Below are 23,975 nucleotides of genomic sequence, written 5' to 3'. Positions count from 1 at the left end.
CCCGGACCACATGACCCCCACCCCCAACCACATGAGCCCCACCCCTAAACACATGAACCCCACCCCAACCCTACCCGGCTTGTCTGAAAGCCTCTTACATGCTCTGGCTCTACATTGCCATTCCCCTCACTTTGCTAGTTCTAGCTGTGATTTAGCACACACACGATTATGATTTAAACTCTGACTCATACTTAACAGTTGCCACCTCCATCTTCCAGGGAAAGACCTGGAGTTGAGGGTTCAGACCATGACATCAACTGTTTGCCTGATTTCACTTCTAAAAATCTCCATTGTCCTTCTTTCCTAAATTTCTTTGGAAAATTCACTTCTTAATAGGAATATATATATATATTTTTTTTCCATCTCCTCACATCCATGTTAGACAACCAAGTTTCACCATAAAGCTCCCTTCCCTCCTTCTGCCTACCAAACCCCAACCTCCTGGCTTCATTTTTTGACATTGGATATCCCTTCTTCTCCATCTCCCTTCTATAGTTCAGTCTGTCACTATGTCCCTCTTGTTTATGTCAACAGATTCCTCTCTGCTTTCTAATTTCATATAGACATGAAATATATTAATACATGAATATGCATATATGAATATACATTTATAGGAATATGTATATATATGAAGTTCAGAGTTCTCAGAAAAATCTCCTAAATGCCCTTATCCAGTCTGTGCATAGTCTGTCTCATTATTAGTGTAACCCCCCAAGCCCGAGTGCTACATTTAATAAAACTGATTGATCTTCATTGACAAATACAATCACCCCAAGCCTGTAGTTTACATCTCAGTTTGTTCTTGGTGTTTATACATTTTATGAGTTTGACTCGATATGTAGTGTTTGACATGTGTCTAGCATGATCTTATAGAGTCATGGGATAGTTTCACCATCCATCCTATGTTTGGCCTGCCCCTCTCTGCTTCCTTTCATAGCCCCAACAGTGTCCACAGTTGGCAGACATTCTACATAGAATGCAGGTAGCTATAAACGAGCTCTTTCTTTATTTTAACCCCTTCTTAAGTTTTTCTTCCACATACTGCTACACTGCTCTATCTAGAGCCCCACGTTTGATTGTTTGATAGGTAGAATACCTTCAGTGGTTCCCACTGTCTCTGTCTAAAGTGGAACTGGGATGGTTTGTTCAGTTGGTAGCTGCCCCTCTAATTTTATTTCCTGCCTTTGTGGTCATCTCAAAGATCATGTACTTGGGTGAACACAGCATACTGTTTTCTTTCTCTACTTCTGGCAAGAAGGAAATTCCTTTAAGCTCGCCTCAAGCTAAGCTCTTCCAAGATGACTTGCTCCTCCATCCTCACCTGCCCTGACAATCCTAGCACCTCATCCAGAGCTGCCCTGCAGCTCTGTGTGGGCCGCTCACATTGTACTTGTCCCTGTTCCAGAAGATTGGATTTTCTGTCACTGTGTCACCAACATCCCCTCCCTTACTTTCATGTATCAGATAGCTCAATAACATTTCTGTTAACGGACTGTCTGAAGGGCTTTTCCTCCTTACTACTTCAGTGTCAGAATAGAAAATGTCTTCCTGCTTGAGGAGAAATTAGTAAGATGTGAAGGTTCCGGAACTGAATCCAAGGTCAGCACCAGAGATCACACAGGAAGCATCCTTGCAGGTGCTAATGATGCAATGAGGAAGGAACATTATGATTTGGAAGCAGCTGCTTGGGGGTGGCATTTACAGGATGCTATAACGTGAGGAAGTCAGGAGGGCTGAGGAAAACCTATAGTAACCAAAGGGAACTTCCATTTCACACATACAGTCTTGTGTAGACAAATATGTGGTCGTGTGACCAAATTCTGTTCGGTAGGACTTCCATAGAATTGTTGTTGGTGTTGTTAAATTTATGTAACGTATCCTGAATGGAGTATTTCCTCTTCATTTTTCCTCTTCTCTGCCAAACAGAATATACATGTGTCGACTAGGGGTGGAGTACCCATCTTGGACAATGGACTCATGTGAATGCAAAGCACTCAAGGAAAGCCACAGGACAGAAAGAATCAGTGAGAACAATATCATGGAGTCCCATTCTTGACATTTATAAGGAGAGAAAAACTATTCTGCTTTGTTTAAGCTGTTGATGTTTGTTCATGTGTAGCAAATCAAATCCTAAGAAACACGGGCAGTTAAGAAGATAGCACAGATAATTTTAAACTTTTTAATGTCTTAAGAGCCTAGACTTGAAGATATAATGTGTTTACTCATTCAAGATTTTATTCAGTTGGGACTTGTGGTAGAGACATTATTGTAAGTAAGGGCACAGAGAGCTGTTAATGATCAGCAGGATAAGACTTCGATATTCTGAGAAAAAAAATGGTACCGTGGGATGTCCTCATGGGATTCTGATGGGATTATGGTATTAAATTATTTGATTCAAGGTAAGCGCTTAGCTCAGTTGTCAGTGATGTGGACCAACCAAAGAGATAATGTAGTGGATGTTGAGTTTACAGAGAGATTTCAGGACAAGTGCTTTGCTTGAAAACCCAAGGCTCTGTAAACCAGAAAGATATATCTCTAGGGCTGGGGATATGACTCAGTGGGCCAGAGTCCTTGCTTTGTAAGTATGAAGCACTTACAAATGTAAAAACGCTATACATGCCTAGTACCTGAGTACCAGAGGTTGGCAGAGAGCCAGGACTGCTTGGGGTTTCCTAGCCAAAACTGGATGAGCTCCAAGTTCACTAACAGAACATAAGACAGTGGCAGCAAGGGATATGCAGTATCCCTCCGTAGTCTTCTCACACAAGTACACAAGTGCATGCGTATGTTCACACGAGGACATAACACACCTCTCTCTCTCTCTCTCTCTCTCTCTCTCTCTCTCTCACACACACACACACACACACACACACACACACTCACAGAGTCTATCTTACTAACTACCTGGAAGGAGATGAGTTTGCCTTAAGTCTGACTTTTTCTGAAAAGTCGCAAATGCCTCAGTCATCCAAACTTTACTGGTCCTCATTTTAATGGGTGTTGTGAGCACTATACCGGAAACAATTATGTCTTTTCACGATGTCAGAATTTACTGAATACTAATACATTCATAAGGTTTAGCTGTTTGAATAGCAGCAATTTGCAAGATAATAGCTCCTACTTTGGCAATCTAACAGGGGTGATGTGGGCTCTTTTGTTCTGATCCTAATTACGAATATTAACTTTCATGTCTCACATCATAGAGCAAAAATATATGTGTTTATAGACATAGATGTGAGTTACAGAATAAGCACATGTTAACGAGGCTACAGTAGAGTTCAAGAGGCTTCAGAAGTAGACTGACAGAAATAAAATAGAGTCTATATTGATAAGATAAAAAAAACCCAAGCCAACCACAGGAAAGAAGATGTTGCCACAGAAGTCAGAACATGAAAGTGGGTTAAGAGTGAAGATGTAGCCAGCTGCAGAAACAAAGGGACCAGTCCTGGAATATACACAGCAGGTCCAGATCCAAATGTATGAACAAATGAATAGGCACCTAACAGAATCAACAGTGGAGAACCAAGCTGACCTGGAGCCCTAGGGATAGTTGGGGGGGGGTATCTTTGATACATAAACTATTTATCTGATGATAAGTCAGTGTGGTGGCTCTCACAATAACAGTGCTTGGTGTCAGTCACTTTATGGAGTCCCGATCTGAACAATCCAACAAAAAACTAGCTGTGATCAGCTCCAAAGGACTTGTGTTTTCAAATAAAGCAATAGCAGGGTAAAATGGTGGCACTCCTGGGGACAGGATAGGGGTGAATAATACCCTGTGAGTCAGAGTCCAAACGGCTGAGTGTCTGCAGAAAAGGAAAGAAAGGAACTTGGGAAGAGATGGACAAAGACCTGGTCTACATGCCAGCATGGCTCTGCACCCTGCTGGGAATGAGGTATACTGAGAATCACCTCAGTGTGGCCCTTGGCACATCTTTTATGTCTTGGATTGCCAAGAGCTGATCTCAAGACTTGTCTGCAAGTTATAAGTCACATCCAACCATGGTCTGGCATGGGCCCATGGCAGACATTTAGGGAGTACTGTTGTGGAATGTGAAGGCTAGTGAAGTTGAAAATTCACAAAGGTCACAGGGGGCCAAGTAATCTAGCTTTACTTGGTCTGACTTCCCAAAATAGGTATTCTTGATGACGGCTAGCCACAGGTCTTTGTACCCAGCCCCTCTCAACCTACTCTAGGTGAAAGATGAGTGTGGGAACAGAGAGGAAGCCAAGTGGGAGTCTCTGTATGTTCTATAGCAGGAAATTGGCACTTCCTATCCCTTCTCCTTGTCTTTATGTCATCTTCCAGAACAGGGATCTTTAGTAGTTTTTAAACCTGCTCAATTTGGAGAAAACATATACACTTTTCAAACAATGTCCCGTCCCTCCCCTCCCCCACCGTGTGTGATTGTCCATGGCTTAAATCTAGGTGACTGATGGCTTTGGTGGCTGTGATCTGCAGCTCAATTGAAGCCAGGAGTGGAAATCAGAGGAAGTAGCCTCAGCAATCCTTCTTGTGTGGAAAGGACAAATCCTTTGTCATCCAAGCAAAACAAACCCCACCACTTCTGTAAACTGATTGAGAGGAACACACCCTTGGTTGGAATCTGACAATAGAATTATTATTTCACCAGACACAGAAAGTGCATGAAAACCAAGCATGTCTTTAGGATGCTTACTATGTTCCCCTAATGTACTTATTCCCCTTGGATACAGCCAAACAATTCTACTGACTTAGGTAAACAGAGAAATGCAAGAGGTTCCTCTTGGTCTTCTTTCATCTCTCTGTACAGGTGTGTAGGACATATATTCAGTCCTGCAGGTGTGCTGATCGTGGTTTCTATACCACTGCCCAATCCTGTGCATCTTTTTCCTCTGTCCATCTTCACTACTAGCTCCCTTTCCCCTCCAAGTACTCTCATAGTTACTTAGGTCAAGAGAGCAGTCACTTGAAGATAGCTATTTAGTGAATGTTCTGGGAGGTACTGGTCACACAGTGTAGGATTTGCTGGAGGTTCTCATGAGATCTAGGCTTTCTCCCACTTTGCTTCCTTGTAGAGTAAGTTGTTGATCTTAGTAAGAGGTCATATGCTAAGAAACCCCAGAGCGTACATTGGAAGGAATCAATTGCAATGCCTAAGATGAATATACTTGGTATATTTTTTTCTATCTGGGTACTGAAAGATGAAATTATATCCGATTATATTTGCTGACCAAAGATGAAATTATAAACTAGAAGAAAGCCAGTTTCTCAGTCATTCTCTGGGATAGTTGCTTTCCCCAACAATTCTTGGCTCATGATACATCACTCTGAGTGAAAAGCATACTTGCAGGGTAGTATCACATCAGGCCCATAACATGGTGGAAAGCCCAACTTAAATCCTCTGCCACTGTCCTGAAGACAACTGTAGCAATCAAAAGTTCTTATTAGTTGTTGGAAAAGATTCGTTATTAGTGAATGTGCAGGTCTTTAATTTTAACCCGAGCATCCCCATAAATCATTAGAGTGTCTCCCCATGATCCACTCTTACACTACCCCTCTTCATTTATAAATAAAACTGCTGTTTCATGAGATATTGAACATAACTCCCAAGTGCCAAACTGACAGGATTAAAGTAGAGCCTCTTGGTCACAAGACACATTCTCTGTTCTTAAATTTTCCTGGTGCTGGCCAGATAAGGGATTTGAAAGATGACACATGGGTTTATTATTTGGTCTGGCTGTGGCCTACATGATAGCTGTCGGAGGTCTGATAATCTTTTCGGAGTCTAGGGAATGGATGCGTGACAATGTTCATGTCTGAGAACAAGCTAGAACAAGAGCTATTTTTCTCTACTATATAAAATCACATTACTGTTATCAAATGTCCCCTTCTATCAAGATATGTCATTCTCAAAGCTTGTTTACAACATGGCACCCTTTTCTCTTCCGTTGCCATGGTAGGTGGCTCTAGAACCTTCTTGGTGACTATAATATAGCTATCTCTACCATCAACTACTATCCGATAGTATTCCTCCACTTGCATAAAGTGAGACCACTAGAATACATTTTCCTATCAGTCATCCATTGGGAAGCTATGACAAGCACAGACCCTCCTTCATCTTTAAATTCTCACTACATGCAGCTCTGTGCCTCCACCTCCCACTCCTATCCCAAGCAAACCCTTCCTACGGGTCACTGGGAGCTCAAGATTAGTCATCAAGAAAATCTCTCACATGCTTTGCCCACACGTTTCTTACCCCATAATCTCAAATCTAGGCTGCCTTGGAGCACAGCCTTCCATCTAGCCCTCTCAAATCCTGACTATTCAACCTACCACAGCAATCCTGGGATAGCCCATGGGCCTGGGGTTGGGAAATATCTTTGTTCTTTATTGTTCTTCCAAGATGCTCTCGCCATCTTCTCTCTGCTCTTCCAGTTGTTAAGCTATTTGCATCAGACTACTGTGCCTTCATGTCATGATCATCCATGGACTCCAGGGACCTTTGTTCCCGAAGACTTCATGACCAGGATTAGTGTCGCTTTTTCTAGTGCCATAGCTATCATGACTCTTGAAGTTTTCATAACTCGTTTCAATGGTCCTTCTGATCTCTGACCTCTGAGGACCTTTGCCTCCAATGACTGTGACCGTGTCCTGCCTCACATAGATATCCCATGGTCTTGGCCTTCTCAGTTACTGCTGTTGCTGTAATAAGTTAACTGAGAAAAGAAATATATAGAAGCAAAGGTTTTTTTGACCTATGATTTTAGCTAATATAGTCAGTCACAGCAGAGAATACATGGTAGTGGGTGTCTGGTCTCATTGTATCTAGTCAGGAGGTATTAGGATAAATGCTTGCACTCAGCTGTTTTCCTCTTCCCCAACCCCTTTTATTTTGTGGGATGATGCTGTACACATCCAGAATGCGTTTTTCTGCCTCAGTTAAACCTCCATGAAACCATCCTCCCAGACACACCCAGAGGTATGTCTCCTAGGCGACTCCAAATCCAGTCACGTTGTTGATGAAACTGAACCATTGTAGTCTCAGACGCTAGAAGGTGAGGGTGACCACACTCTCCCTGTTTCTGAGCTCATTCTCTCTGGTAGCAATCTCAACTCCAGTAAATACTCAGTCTGACTGAGGCCCTGGTAGCTTCTATTGCCGATATCTCAAATTTCACAGCCTAAAGCAATACAACTGTTTTCTCACAGTCCTGGGGAATAGAAGCCTAAGATCAGCTTAAGTAAAGGAGACAGTTCCTTTCAGAGGTTATGAGAAGAGAGTCCTTGGTTGTTGTTTTCAGTGTCTCATGGTCACCTGAATCCTGTGCCTTCTGGCTCCAACTTCAGACCACATCATTCTACTTTCTGCTATTGTAATCCTGTGGCCTTCTATCATGACTCTGACCCTCGGCATATTTCCTAAGAATCACTGGGATGCCATGAGCACCAGACAGATAATGCAAGACAATCCCTCATCTTGAGGTCATAAATTACTGCTTTACCTGTTTCGTTACATAAGGTAACATTGTTTGTGCTTAGGAATTAGGACTTTATATCTTTTCAGAGTGTTCCTTAGTCTATGATGATGATTGGGAATCAGTGGCTAGTCCACATTTCCCTCATTTTCCAGCTCCTTCATACCTTCTTCACTCTGCTTAGATGGCACAGTAAGCATTACGACTAATCCTTTGTTTAGCTTGTTAGCTAGCTTCTTCCTTTCTTGGATTATTGCATTTGTCATGAAAACCTCCCATGTTGGTTAATTGTAACACAGACTTTTGAAAACCCATACCAAGAAACTGGATGCCACTGAAGAGAAACACGCATTTATGTTAAATGTCTTCTCTTGAAGTCGTTAACCAGCAGCCCAACCGAGCACACGATCTGCAGTCTAGGTACCTACTCACACTCCCACTGTTAACCAACATCTTCTTATGCCTTCATGTAAAGATGAGAGCAGACAGGAAGCTCTCATCCGTAGGTAAGGGGTTAATCTTTTTATGTGCACAAAGATGAAACTTTGCCTTTCTCCAGGACCATGGGTGAATGACTTCACTTCTGCAGAAGACTAGAACCCAGCTCCCCAGGTGTCACGCCCTCTCCTAGGGCACAGTGTGAGGAGATGCTCTCCCTTTAGCACGCACTCTGTTTCTCCTGTGCTACCCCATCATTTCCACCAAGAGGCACTGTAACATGAGAATAAAGGAGTGGGGTCCCATAGCTGTCCTACTTGCGATTGAACACTTCACAGACATTTGCTCTCTGCGCTTTGACCAGTTGTGTTTCTGTACTGACTACTTTCCACTGCACAAAGAAACTTCTCTGAGGAGGTCTGCGTTAACCTATGGGTCTAGAGATAAGAATTTAGAAAGCAGTTTGATACTATGTCTATTTAGAAAAAAAATAGTGGTAGACTCCCTCTTGGGGCCTCTGAGCTCCACCATGGGCTCTTGGCCAGATTTATCAGGCACATATATTTTCCTGTAGAGGAGACCTAAAATCCAGCCAGAATGTGCTTTTATTAATCAAAATGCTATCTTATATTTGTGTCACTATTGCACTCTAAAGCATGTCTTATCGTTCTGGTCTTTAGGTTCATTCTGGTTCATTGGGTTCTTAACTGGCTGTGATTGTTGATGAAATTTCCTCCCAGAGTCTACCTAGCAAGCAACTCCTTGTACTGTCAGAGCTAGTCAGCAGGGAGGAAACCTTCTGGACAGTATTAACTTGATAGCTCATCCCCTATAACAAAAGAGTGTGTTGTCTTCAGCAACTAGGTCTTAACCTTGAGTTCTAGTGATCAACGGAGAGCAAGGGCAGCAGCTTATATTTCAGAAGTCTCTGGAACATCCCTGAACAATAAAAAATTCAGTGGGAAAGATCACATGCCTAAGCCTTTAGGGAGGAGCATTCTCTTAAACATCCTTACCACTAGTTATTCTTTTCTCTAACCAGCCCCCCCCAAGAGAGACATCCCTTCAGAGAATCAAATATGTCAATGATGCAGTGGTAAAACACTAAATTCTAACCACTAGACCACTTGAGAGCACCCCCACTTTTTCCTATCAAAAATAAAAAAGTAGTTTTAAACCCTAATACATCACAGAGTATGATTTTTTTTTAACTCACTCAAGACTGGTCCTATATAGCCATTAAACTAAAATTAACTCATAGCAAACACACTAAAAACAGTGGTTTTTTTCAATCTTGTATTTAATACTAAAGTTAAGGCTTTAATCAATTTGGTGGTTCCATAGAACAGCAGATTCCCTGACAAAAATACATCTCCACTTATCAAGAAATGACATTCTGTTGAGGAATGTGAACATCCTGTCCCCCCCCCCCCCAAAAAAATAAATAAAATCTAACCCTGCTCCTGAAGCTAGGTTGGAGGGAGCTCCCTTTTTCATGTTGACAACCTCAGGTCTGAATTACTCATCAAAGATGGGTCACGATTCACCAGAAGCAGAAGGCTCAGTGTGTGGTGCCGTGAATTCTAACCACTCACTCTGTAATTTGAGACCTCTTAGATTCACATTTGTGCCTTGGCAGGAAATTTATGATCTACATAAACAAGAAACTCATTTTTCTATAATTTGAATATGGCCTTCATGCCAAAGATTAGAGCACTGAGTTTTGAAAGGTACTTTGGAACCAAATTAAATCCTTAAGATTCTTGATTCGGGCTTGATGAAGTTGCCAAGTGTGTCTTGCCTTTTATAAGTTTCCTGATAAATAATGTAAAGTGTTGTATATCCTTTGATTGATAACCCCCGTGTCTAGAACTCTATCCTAAGAAAATAGTCTCATGCATGGAAGTTAAATGGTAAGAGACTCAAACAGGCCTTTGTTCTGACCCAGCTCCGGTACTAACATCAGCACTTACACACCCTTTAAATCCCTGCTCTCAGTTTCCCCTGCTCTAAAATGAGAACAGCATCACACATATTTTGAGGTTTGGAGATGTTAGAACTATAGGCTACTCCGAGGCAGTTCTGGAGTATTATGAAATGGTAGTTTTGGAATGGCTCAGGTGTTTCTTAAAAACACGCTTGGCTTCTGATGTCAAAGAGAGAGACACAAACCAGGTATCCAGGAATGGGAGATTTTAAACTGACATTTTGGGGTTTTATTTTTTTTTCTTAATCTGACTTTTTTCCAGACACTACATTTAGATCATGGTTTTCCCTCCCCCAGCTCCTCTCAGATTCTCCCCACCTCCTAATCCCCTAACGTCATCCTTTCTTTCAACAAAAATATAGAAAAAATGAAAATCAAAACAAGTTTTTTAAAAAATTAATAAGCTAAAATACTAAAACAGAACAACATAGACATAATCCCCTCACCTCTCAGAAAAAGTCATGGAGTCTGTTTTATTTTGGCCAACTGCTCCTAGGCGTGGAACCTAGGCATATGGTTAAAATCCCTAGTGATATTCTTTGGGTAGAAACTGGTTTTCCACTTTCCATTAAGAATCCATTGCAAATAGTTTCTTGGCTAGGGGTGGGACTTTGTGTTCGCTTTCTTTTTCAGTGCTGGGATTTTGTCTGGTTTGAACCTGTGCAGGTCTTATGTGTGTTGCCTCAGTCTCTGTATATCTAACTTTTTATAAACCCATATAAGCCTCTTCAGAAATAAAAAGGCATGCCAGAAGAATTTTAATGACTTAGAAAAAAATTCACAATGAAGGGCTGCCTGAAATCCTATCCCTAGCTACCGAAGTGAAAATGAGCACTTGAGCAAAAATTGGTATATGTCAACTGCAAGATCCTGCTTAGCAACTGCAGATAGACTCAAAGCAGTGTACCATATCATCTTAAGAATAGCAGGGAGACCACAACTCAAGCAGTGTACCATATCTTCTGAAGAACAGCAGGTAGATCATAATTCAAGGCAGTGTACCGTATAGACCATGACATGTTTCAAGGCACAGGCCAAGAAGATTTTGTACTTTTCCACCACCTGGCCCCTCTTACCCCCTCCCCTTGTAAAACATGCTATAAAAAAGCATTTCATGTTCAAAAAATAAATAAATAAATAAATTTAAAAAAAAAAGAAAAAAATTGGTATATGTAAAAGTGGAGACAGGGAATACTGGAAATAGAGAGACTTAAACCAAGAAGAGGTGGGGACAAGGGAGACAACATGGCAAGGAAGGAGAACCAAAATGAAGGGGCATGACAGAGCCATGTGGAAGCCTACTACCTTGTCACCAAATTAAAAAACTATAAATTCTTTTTAAAAGTTGTAATTACCTGCTAGGCTGGAAAAGGCTGTTCCTAGGAACTGTGGACCATTAAACAAAACTCCAATTTGAGGGATTAAGGAGGCCCTAGAGTATACTCCCCAGCACAATACAGGCTCTTTCTATTTCTCTGGATTTTCCACCAGAAGTATATGATAAGGCCCTACTGCTGAAGACACCACACGGCATGCTTCTGTTTCATAACAAGAAAAAAAAATCAAGCTAAAACTGATCTGGAAGCTTCCTCTTTGCCAGCTAGCTTACATTGTTTCAGAAAGTGTTCTGCAGGTTGCTAGGGGAGAAGAGGCCCTATCAGTGGTCTTACCCAGCTGTGAACCCTGTGAACAGTGAAACCAACCTGCCAGGCAAGATGTCTCTTTGTCCAATAGGGGTACTACTACTATGGGGATTAACAATTGCTCTCTAACTGGATTTGAGGCCTAATCTACAGAAGGAAATCTATTCTTTCTACTATATACCTGGGCAAGACCCCAAGGCAAAAGGGGGTCATGGGTCCTAGGGCTAACTGAATATTGTCACATAGCTAAATTGACATAGTACCAAACTGTCTGATACATCCGTAGACAAACACTACTCTCATCCTTGATCAGAGAAGTTTCACTTCAGCGAAGAGCAGTGACTGTGGAGACACATAGCTTCAGAAGGTGCTGAATCCACCACTATGGATGAGAGTTAACATTAAACAACATATGTGTACTATCCTCTCTGTATGCACAAGACTTGACCACGATCATGCCAGCCAAAGTTCTAGCATGAATGGGGAGGGCTCATCAACCCTACCGGAGAAGTTATTGGTAATGGATGGCTGCTGAGTGAGGGACAGACAGTTATTTTTTCAGGAATGTGACCCTGATAGGTTACTGTTCCCCAATAGATGATCCTACACCTATGCACACACAGTCAGCACTAAGTGGACTCAGTGGGTTCTTAAAACAAATAGTGCATAATGTTGGTAAGGAAAATTGGTGGTGTGGATAAGAGGGGAATTCAAGGGGAGGGAACTGAACAGGGGGTGAATTTGATCCAAGACCAATATATGCATGTATGAAATTCTCAAACAATGATAAGATTTTTAAAAAGGATTTATTTATTTTATATGAGTACATGAGTACACTGTCAGTATTTTCAGACACACCAAGAGAGGGCACCAGATCCCATTGCAGATGGTTGTGAGCTGCCATGTGGTTACTGGGAATTGAATTCAAGACCTCTGGAAGAGCAGCCAGTGCTCTTAACCACTGAGCAATCTCTCTAGCCTCCAGTTTATAGGATTTTTAGTGAAAAAAAATAAAGAAGAGAGAGAATCACGAAAGTGTATATGCTGAATATGTAGAAAAGATGAAAGTAGACGTGGACCAACTCCCACTGTGGGTTTCAGGCGGCATCAAGTTTGATACTTGGTACTTAATTTACAGATCAGCACAGTAGAACCTGTACCTGGAGAGCAGGCAGTTATAATATACCTTAATCAAAGCTTGACAGAATCACCATAAGAAATCCCATCACTATGTGTACAGCTCTAAATACCTCTTGGCTGTTGTTTTTCCTCAGGAAACTCAGATACTAGTCAGTAGGACTCAAAGTTAGATATTTAGCCACTCTGAATATATATATATGTGGTTAAGTCAATAACCACATGGGGAAATTTTTATTATTTAGAATTTAAGGAAATGGTTCAGTGGATAAGAGTTTTGCTCTGTAAGCATGAGGATGTGAGTTCAAATCCTCAGCACCTGTGGAAACAGCTGAACATGGGTGAACTGGGAGTCAGAGATGAACAGATTCCAAGTTTGCTGGTCAGCCATCTTAGTCGAAACAGCAAGCTTCCCACAAAAGGGAAATCTCAAGGCAATAAGGCAGAAAGAAATGAAAAAGACAAGTGATGTCCTGCTCTGGCCTCCACATGGTATGCATGGGCTTATTAACACTATGTACTATGTGTATGTAAACACACAGACACACACACACACACAGAGTCACACAAACATTGTATGCACACATGCACTATAAAAAAATCTCATTACTCATATTTCACACACAATAAAGCTTTGCCGAATGGTGAATCACTTCTTGGGGTTCAGAATATTAAATACATATTAAGTCCAGAATTCATGGTCAGGTCACTATGCTGTGCAAACAGTGGCCAATTATTGTCTTGTCATTCCACAGACGAGAGTGATGGACAGAGAGGCAGAGGGGCAACCTGCCTGAGCCAAGATCATAGAGAGACAGTGTGATGGAGTTAGGAGCTGATCCCAGCTTTATTAATCTAGGACAGCCATACAAATCTCCACCTCTGTGGATCTCTAGGTGACACTGTACCCTTCAAGAAGGGTGCCATGAAGGCCAGAGGACTGTGCCACCTCAGAGAACTGGTGCAAAGGTGATGGGTACCGTAGGATAAACAGACCTCATATTGCCGAGATGGCGACTGTTCGAAGCTGACATCGATCTGTAGCTGGTTTCAAGTGCAAGCAGATGTGAGTCCTTTGTTTTCCATGGCTTTAATGCTAGCAGGATAACACTGTAATGTGATCTACATGCCGACATGAGCAGCAAGTGGGTGGGTGCAGGCAGCCTCACAGAGGCAGGCAGGTCAAAGCCCTGCATGAGTCTGGGGAGCAGGGCTAGCTGCCAGGATGGTGTAGCATCCGGGCTTCGTTCAGTAGACACAGTCCATGTCCTGATCTTTGAGCCACATCCTATAGGCCTCAACAGGAAGCATGCAGGTGACGCATCTCTACACCATCAACTTTGGCCTCATTTAGAGGCTGGTTCCGCATGCCGTTCTTAAGCCTTAAGGGAGAATAGAAACCATATGCTTTTCTTTGCAGCTTCTCCCCCATAGTGAGTTATCCATTTGGATGGTTCTACCCTGAGCTCTGGTTTCATGTTCCTCCAAATTTCAGGAGACCTTTCAATCAGGCATCTTTGGTATCTCCTCATGGCAATGGTTTGTGCTGTGATTAGATTCGATATAAACCATGTGGTCCCTTCTTTAAAGACCTGCCTGCTCTGTTCCTTTTCTTCCAATCTCAATGATCCAAATTGCGCATTTGTTTGTCTCTTTATTGGTTCTCCAGCCTAAACATCTGCATCTTCTTACATTTTATTTTACTTTGGCTCTGCCCATCAATTGACTTTGAATGCACATTCTCTGGCCTTCTCACACGCTCCCACTCATCTGTCTCTGAAGCAAGCCCCTCCCTCAGCCTTAGACCTACCATTCTGGTTATGTCTCCGTGCTTGGTGAGGGTCTCCTTTGCATCCATGGGTGGTACATCAACCATCTCAAGGCCTCTGTTGAGCTCTCTGATCTCCTTTTCTACAGCTTATCCGATGAAGGGCTGGAAGTGAGTTATTTACCGAGGAGGCTGAGCAGAGAGATAACTAACCTGAACTCAATTTTCCAGAGTGCAAAGGCAAGCCAGGGAAGTGCTGTCTTTCGATCACAATGCCTTCAGTCATTCTTCAATATGTGTGCTGCGAAGATCCTGAATATCAAACACTCTTCAGGATATGAGTCTGTTTACGTGTAAGTCACAAAGGGACATGACAAAGATTCCTCTAACTTTCCTGGCACATCATCATTAAGATCTCAGCTATATCTTCATGGTATTCCAATATGAAAGGACTGATCAAACAGCTTTTAGCAAGTGAGTTTTTTTTTAAATTGTAACAAATATTTAACAGATTAACCACTTCCTTGCTCTTTGAGAAACAGGTGCACATGAAGACACCATATCTGAGTCTGAACTTGAGTTATCTTAAACTAGAAGGTTGTGCATGTATGATTTATTTACTAGTTGAGCTGTGTTTGTTTTAAAAACTGTAATATCCCACAGAACCCCTATGGGTGGACCTTAGTGCACAGTTTGTAAACAGTGAAGATGTGGCTTTTGTTTCCTTGATCATATTATATGCTGATAAACTCTGAAGCCAACTATCAAAAAGACAGAAGCCATGTCCATTAGGGAGGATGAGGCAGGAGTCAGAATGACGTACCAGTTTAGAGAGGTAGTTCTGTTGACGATTTCATGGATCTACACAAGACTAACTTTTTGTATTATTCTAAAGAACTTTACACTAGAAGACGGTTAGGCTAGGGGGACAGTCAGTGGGTAAAGTGCTTGCAGTATAAGCATGATGAATCTGGTTTCCTAGAACCCAGATAAAAGCTACTTGTAACCCCAGTGCATAAAAACGGTGTTAGAGATAGGCTCATTCCCAGGGCTGGTTGTCTATCTAGTCTAGGGAAAACAACAAAACAGCGAGAGACCATGTCATAAAGAAATTGTCATAGGGCAATAGAGGAAGACACCCAAAGTCAACCTGTGACCTCCAAATGTGAACACATGGGTGAGCATTTTACACACACACACACACACACACACACACACACACACGCATGGACACACTAGTAATGGTTTAAATAAAATAAAAGGTAAACAAATTAATTGAAAGAAAACCACTTTACTGTTATCACTTGATTCCTTTTCAAACTGAGCTGTCACATATAGTAAAATGTGCACAAGCTAAATGTTCAGATTGATGAAGTTTTAACATATGTAAGACTCATGATCACCCATGTTAGATCAAGAAGTAGGACCACCTATGGAGAGTGAAGCCATGGACCCTAGAGGAGATCTTCCTACTTCCATTTCTCTAAACCAGTGTAATTTAAAACTGTGCTCCAAACACTCATCCTTATAGCCCAGATAAGTGCAGGCAGCTCTCAGCTCTCATCAGAGAGTTATTTTTGCACCTGTATGTTCATTATCTGTTCTCTGCTAATGTCAATTTCCTAGTTTCTGGCATCAAAATGTAGCTATGAAATATGTTAGTACTGGGGGATGCTCAATAGGTGGAAAGGACATGTGGGGACTTTTTTATTACTTTGCAACTCTGTCCTGAATCTAAAATTCTCTCAAAATGCAAAACTACAGACAAATAAAGGTGAAAAACACAACACAACACAACACAACACAACACAACACAACAAAACAAAACAAAACAAAACAAAAAACAAATGTAGGCCACCACCACAAGCCAGGACTCATTGTTGGTTTTTTAAAATGAATTACTACTTCCTTGTATTTTTAGTAAATTTGTTTGGACTTTTTGTTCTTTGTCTTGCTTTTCTGGCATGGTCTCACGAACCCATGGCTGGCCTTGAAGTCATTACATAATCAAAGAAGATCTTGAATTCCTGCTCTTCCTGCCACCTGATTCCTCCTGCCTCCTTGCATCCTCCTGATGCAAATCAGTTGCGTTTTCTTTATAAGTTCAATTTAATTGTTAACTGTGGGCATGTGTGTATGTATGTGTGCACATGTGAGTGTAAGTGCCCTTGGAGTTCAAAGAGAGCATTTGCTCACCTGTAATTGGAGCTGGAGGCAGCCATGAGCCACCTGATAAGGGTGCCGAGAACCAAACTTTGTAAAAGCAGTACATGTTCTTCACTGCTGAGCCAACTTTCCAGTCCAAAGCCATAGTGTGGGGATTTATTTGTGCTAGGGGTTGAGCCCAGGACGTCCCACTCGCTAGGCAAGTTCTACATACCCAGCTCTGTTCATCAATTTTCTAGAATGGTCCTTTGACTTCCTAAACTTATCTACCATGTTTTTATTACTATTGTTTTTAATCAACACACCATAATTGTAGGTTGTCACCTTTCAAAACCATTCTTTGTTCTTTAAATAGTTTTCTGAAACAGTGATCTTGTTGGGGGCTGTCTTAGAATAAGTCTGCAGACTAGGGGAGCCCTGATGAAGTCACAGTGTGCTCATGGTAACTGGTTTGAACTTGCAAAGGAACTGGTCGAACGTCCTCAAACAGGCATCAACTTCCCTGTTAAGAGCAAATGCACAGACATTGCTCGGAAGATCCTTCCTAGACAGAGGAAGACTGTGTGGAGTGAGGTCCCTTATGCCTGAGGGAAAGTCCCAGAGCACCATGAGCACCGACTGGAGAAAAGCTGGGGTCATTCAGCTTCGAGAGAAACATACCAGTATGGAATTCACTCTGAAACATACTAGCATGGCATTCACTCTGAAATTAAGAAGTCTATATCAAAACCCTCCTGGTTTCCTTATCAAAGGGAGCAATCTTTCTTTTAGGCTTTTCTGAATTACCAAACTAACCTCCAATGGCGCATAGACAGAAAGTAATAAGAAAGGCTAAGTCAATTGTTACTGAATGTCTCCTACGTAGCTGGCACAAGCTATGCTGAGTGCTTCCATGGACCTCATTTACTCAAAAAATCTCAGCAGCGGTTGGAAGGATGAAGAGGAAGTGATTTACCTATAGCTAGTGTGAGCATTGCTGGGCTGAAAATGTGATTGTTCTGACTCCAGGCAAAGGTTATGGTGCCCCAAGGCCTACCCTCTTACCTCAATACCTGAGTCTGGTTGACGTTTGAATAACAGGGATCAGAAGGAAGGAACGTTGTGCTCAGGGGTGTTTGGTCTCTGTAGTGATATGACTATGCTTCAGTGTTATTTTGGAATCTTGACTTATAACCAAACAGTTTCGTTTAGGAACACCATGCAGGATGTAGAGGGTGCATCCCTCTCTGTTCTTGTGGTCCAAGTTCTAGAATCACATTTAGGAGAGGCATCATTGAAATTCATCATCATTCCAGCCCTATGAGCTTGAGAAAAAGAAACCTACAGTGGGTGAGTAAATGGATGTGAAGTGACGAGGGTGGAGAGACATTTCCGTCTTTTGGAGATCTGATCTGAACCTCGGGCTCAGCCTTTGGGTCCAAGCTTTTCCTGTAAGCTGAGAGACAGAGGGACATGGAAAACGATGGCAAGATTACACTTTTGTCTAACACTTTGAGAAATGCTAAACCATTTTTAAAAACTCGACATTTGAGACTCTTCAGTTTATTCCTTAAAGAAATTGTAAAATGGTTTTCCAGACACAGCAGCAGAGTTGTGCATACAAATGCTTAGCATTTGTGACAGCACACCCAAGACCTGCATGAGCTCAACCCAGAGAAAATCATAGCGTGAGGAGAGGCAGTATGGATGAAGTTCTACCCCTAGCTAAGGAGCTATGGACAATTAAGGCTTCAACCCCTAGTAGGTTGACTACACTCTAAGGGAAGGCAACAAATTCAAGAGTGTATGAGTGGTACCAACTGTACTTGATGAGTTTGAAAAAAGATGAAAGGGTACAAAATTGAGTAGATAGAGATGGGATGTTGGATCTGGGAGGGGGAGTGAGGAAGGGAGTGGCTGCCATCAAAATAATTGCATGAAATTCTCAAAGAACTAATAGAAATAAGAAAAATCTGTATTTACATTATAAAGATCATTAGGAAAGAAAAATGAGGGCATAAGGCAAACCCAAGGCCTCTCCTTGGTTGAATGATCTTTGAGAAAGCAGACTGCCCCCCTGTTTCTTCTAAGTTGGAATATGAACATGAGCAGAAATCAGCCCAGTGTTTACTTTTGACTTAATGAGAATCAATTTGAGTCTATCTCTGATAATACAACTAGAATCAACAAAAGGTCATAAACTAGATAACATTTTGAATTTCAAAGATCTGGAGGGGAGCTGCCCATGGAACCCCTGACTGAATCAAGAAGAAGAGGCTGCCATTTTTGACAGGATGGTCCCGTCTTCTATCATAGTTGATTGAACAAAAGTAGACACATACATGACTCAGACTACACCAGCAACACTTCTTTCCTCAGAAATATGTATTTGCATTGAAAGAAATTCACTGTCTTCTCCATTTGCAGGTGGCCAAGCCTTCTGTGTTTAAACTACGGTAAGGCAGAGCAAGAACCAAAGATCTCAGAAGCAATGCAGTCATAGAGAAAGAAGAACAGCATCCATGAAGGGTTCAGCCAGGTTCAGATCGAAAACAAGCCTATAATATTGACAGGCTTCCTTCGCCCTGGTTTTCCCCCAAACACTGACACATATCTCTGCTTAATTAAGCTTTTTCACCCCAGTATTTCTCTTCAGTATTTTCATTTTACCTTTAACCTATTATTCTCTATTCCTTAACATGTCTCCTATCAAAGGGAGGTTAACTCAAGAGAGTTGGTATGAAAAGCCCTATCGAAGCCTACTATCTCATAACCCAGCTTAAATAAGGGCAGTGGTACTAGAAAATACACAGAACCAGAGAGAAGAGGGTGAAATACCAAGGATTAAATGATTAATCAGGATAGGAAGAGGATGAAGAAGATGAAATGATGGATTAAAATGAAGAATTTTTAAAAAGTCTATGGAAATGTACTAAAAGAGGACTATGAACGAGATGAGCAGAATTACCCTGACTGAGTGCACAATGCTGCACCCAGAAGACATGGATTATTAAATGAAGGTCACAGTTCAAGATATGGGATACCACCCCCAACCACCACCACCATCATGAGCTATTGGTCAGAGAAGCCCCAGAGGTATTTAAAAAAAAATGCAGGCTACTGCCCAGGCCTTTTTTTACCCACCATAAGTGCATGGGTAGACCCTACTGTTAAAGACACCACATATGACTATGGCTATAGAGCATCGCAATATTAGCTTCTAACTAACCAGGAAACTCCCTCCCTGCTAACCAGCTTTTCTAGTGCTGGAAGGTGCTATGCTCGGGGAAAAGACTCCAGTGGTTTTACTCAGCCCTGGTACTGTGTGCTGCTGTATGGATCTTCCAGACAAGATGTGCAAACTGCTGCAGTATTTTCACAACTGTTATGGGGTAATTACCTGTTTTCCGATTGCATCTGAGCCCTCTCCACAGAAGGGAATTTCACTTCTTAACTGTAACTCTCTCAAATGCTCATGGCTGGGGAGGTCATAAGCCCTAGGATAGAATACTATTTTTATGTTGCTAAATGGTGATGCTGTCAAAGTCTCTTATAAATATTTATACTTACGTACATAGACCTGGGGTGTTTTCAACCTTGGTCAGAGAGAATTCTTTGTGCAGTAGGCAGTAGTCAATGGAGAGATATATAACCATGTAAAGTCTAAGGGTAAGATACTGAGCTCTCAGCCCTGAACAGACGTTTCTATCAGCCTCCCACCAGAAAGGCTCAGAACATCTCAGAAGAGGAGAAAGTACAAGAGCTGGAGTCTGGACAGGAGTCATGTGAAGTGTCCTCTTCTGGATATGACATGACTATCACAGTCATGAACTCATAGCTGCTATGGATACCTGCATAATGCCTACACAGAGAGCAACTCAGCCACACTCCCAGCAGAGATTGTTTAGATTATCTTCAGGCTCCATGCCATATTGGGGAGCTGTTGGCAGTGGGTAGTTGCTGGGGATGGAGAATCATTCTTTATTGAAGATGTAGTAATTTGTAGGTTTCTCATGTTGCAGTGGTTGGCTCCCACACCCATGCACATGGGCAGCAATAACTGGACTTAGCGAATTATGAGAGAGAGAGAGAGAGAGAGAGAGAGAGAGAGAGAGAGAGAGAGAGAGACAGAGAGAGAGAGACAGAGAGACAAAGAGAGACAGAGAGAGACAGAGAGACAGAGAGAAAGAAATGAAGTCAGAAGAACGGTTCATGTTGGGGAGCACATGATGAGATTTGGGAGAGGGATATTGGTTAGACATAATCATATTTTGTTGTATATATGTATGCAATTCTCAAAAACAAAAAAGTTTTAAAAAGGTACTTCTCCCTTGTATATTGTGCTCCCTTGTGATACATGCTGCTTTCTTCTGAATATGATGGGAAGAAAAGATGTAAATGTATAGCTGGAAACACAAGAGACAATCCTTCTAGCAAACAACTGGTCATTGTCCTGTTTTGGGAGGGAAAAGGTAAGTTACACAAAGATACTAACTTTAAGAAATAGCTAACGCATTTAGTATTTTTTAGAACACAGGGAAAGAACCATGTGGTGTTTATATTTTTTAGAACATGGAGACAGGACCATGAAGTATTTATATCAGACATTTATATTTAATGCTGTTTGGAAGAAGGCTGAGAGTTTGCCCTATGATTGGGGAATTCTGTATAGCTGATGTTGGTATGTCTGAAATTCACAGGAGGTCACCTGAGACTTAGCCTCAAGGAGGAGGTTCTGGGCAACTGGAGTTGCTGTCACTAAAGGGTCACTCGCTGTATTAGCCAGTTCCATAAGTGTGACAAAATACTGAAGAAAACAACTTAAAGAAGGAAAGGTTTATTTCCATTTACTTTTCCTATGTGTGGTTAGCTGGCTCCCTTACTATGAACCTGAGCATCACAGCAAGGAGGGCGTGGTGGAATAAGCTTATTAGTCCATTTATCAATCCATGAAATACATATTTCGTAACAGCTAGGAAGCAGCGAGACAGAAAAAAGCTGGGGACAAGATATCCTTCAGAAGCAGTCTCATGATCTAATATCTCTAGCCAAGCCTTACCACCTAGCAATCCCCTCAACTATGAATTCATGAATTGATTCATCTATGGAGGAAACAAATGACTTCATGATCTGATTACATTTCAATGGCCCCGCCTCTGAACACTGATCCCTGGGGAAGCACAGATCTGGGACACATCACTGAAAAAACTGAAACATGTCTCCAATGGCACACAGCTATTACCTGTTCCTAGATGGTCTGTGTTCAGCAACAGCAGATCAGTGAAGTTCTTCCCCTCCATTCTCTCAGAGCCTCTCTAGCATCCTTCTCCTTGCAATGTGTGATGATCTGAATGAGAATGGCTTCCATAGGTTCATAGATCTGAATACCTGGTCACTAGGAAGTAGAACTGTTTGAAATTATTATAAGGATTAAGGGATGTGGCCTTGTTGGAGGAAGTGCGGACCTTGTGGGAGGAAGTGTGTCTCTGGGAGTGGGGCTTTGGGGTTTCTGAAGTCCATGCTAGGAACCCCCTTCCCCCTCCTTGTGAATCAGGGTGTAGCTATCAGTTACTTCTCTTGCACCAGGCCTGCCAGCCACTATGTTTCCCATCATGATGATAATAGACTAATCTTCTGAAACTGTGAGTATAGCTCCCAATTAAATGCTTTCCTTTGCAAGAATCTCCTTGGTCATAGTGTCTTTTCTCGGCAAAAAGACAGAGACAAAGAAGGGATTCCATGGAACCAAGAAGCAAAGCAGAAATGTAAGCTGTAAAAATGTGATTCCAATATACTAAAGAGGACTCAGGGGTGTGTTTGGAAGTAAGAAATAAAAGCTGTGTGGTCAGAGCACCCAGATACCCACGGCATTGAAGGGCTACCTACATATCTAGCTCTGGCCCATGGCAGCATTCTTAATGTTTGGAGTTAGGTAATCCTTTGGTGTGGGGATGTCCTGTGCACTATAGGGGGTAAGTAGCACTCTGGTCTCTGTCCAGTAGATGTCAATTGTACCACCCAAGAAATGTTAATCGCAAATGTCTACAGACATTTCTAAACACTCCTGGAGGTCGGGAAGGCAAATCTCCCCAGTTGGGAACCACTGAAGTATGTTTTGCTTTGTATTCTGCGGAGCATCTCTGTTCTTTAAAATAAATCCCTTTCCTCTTAAGGTATTTTTTTTTGTATATCAATAAGGTCAAATACCTGTCATTTCATTTGCTGCAAATGAAAATCTTCTGACCTTTTGCTAGGGATGCCTGTTACCATCCAATGACTTTATTCATCCTCCATCTTCTCTGGGACATCTTTGTGGGCCACTGGACCTCTTGAACCCATAAAGATGCATGGGCTTGCCAACCTGCTGTGATCAAACATCACTAAATGGCTTAAATAAAAGAAACTCACTTAAAAATAATTTTGGAGACTGAAAGCCTTGCTAGGGACAGCATATCATGATGGGGACTCCCAGCATCAGGCTGGGATGGAGACAGCTCAGAAGCCCATAGCAGCTCTTTATAAAAAAACAGTTTTTCCCATTTCTCCTAACCTTAGCTCTAGACAATGGCTGTATAGATTTTATTTGTGCATGATTGCTTTTCAGTTGGCCTTGGTGTGCATAATTATTCTATTATATCTGACTTCTTATTTCTTTCTCTTGTTCTGGTGAATTCTATGAAACTAGATGATCTTTGATGTAATGATTCTTAAACAATTAAAAATTGAGACATAGGGCACAGCACAGCTCATTCCTAGTCCAGGTGCATGCTGTGTGCTATCATCTTGAAAACAATGTAATAACTGCACAATGGTAGTTCTAGATTAATGGTTGACTTGCAAAGAATGTTTGAAGAAATTATTAGAAAATGAAACAGAGCCAACATTGGAACCCTGAGAAAGGAAAAAGCTATTAAAGGTATGAAATAAGTTTGCACAACATTTGAAAGTAGCTCCTGGGTAAGCAAATATAGAATACATAAAATTGTATACTAGTAAAATTAAGTCAAAACACTGGGACTCTTCGGAGAGCCTTTGTGTGAAATGTACAGAAGCAGAAAGCTGGTGGAACTGCTGAGTTAAGGGTTAACTTGAATCTGGCTACTGCCTGGCTGCTTTGCTCATGTCATTTAGCATTAGAGCTTCACAGGAAAATGCAAGTAGCTGACTTTGCAGTTCTGAGCTCTGAAGTATAATAAGTCAAAAGTTAAAGTTTAAATAATGATAAGTTTGCAAATATTATTATTTTGGTCATAGCCTTGAGAATAGGGAAAGCTTAAAACTTTGGGAAACAGTTGAAATTCTTAATTCTTTGTAGAATGTGGTTATTCTCTTGAATTTGATCTGGCAATGATACAATGTCTTTTTTTTTTCATCTGCTTTTTGGAGTATCAATAAAAGA

The sequence above is a fragment of the Grammomys surdaster genome, unplaced genomic scaffold (genome assembly GCF_004785775.1).
Source record: "Grammomys surdaster isolate TR1022 unplaced genomic scaffold, NIH_TR_1.0 125833, whole genome shotgun sequence".
Lineage (NCBI taxonomy): Eukaryota > Metazoa > Chordata > Mammalia > Rodentia > Muridae > Grammomys > Grammomys surdaster.
This window is presented reverse-complemented; position numbering follows the sequence as displayed.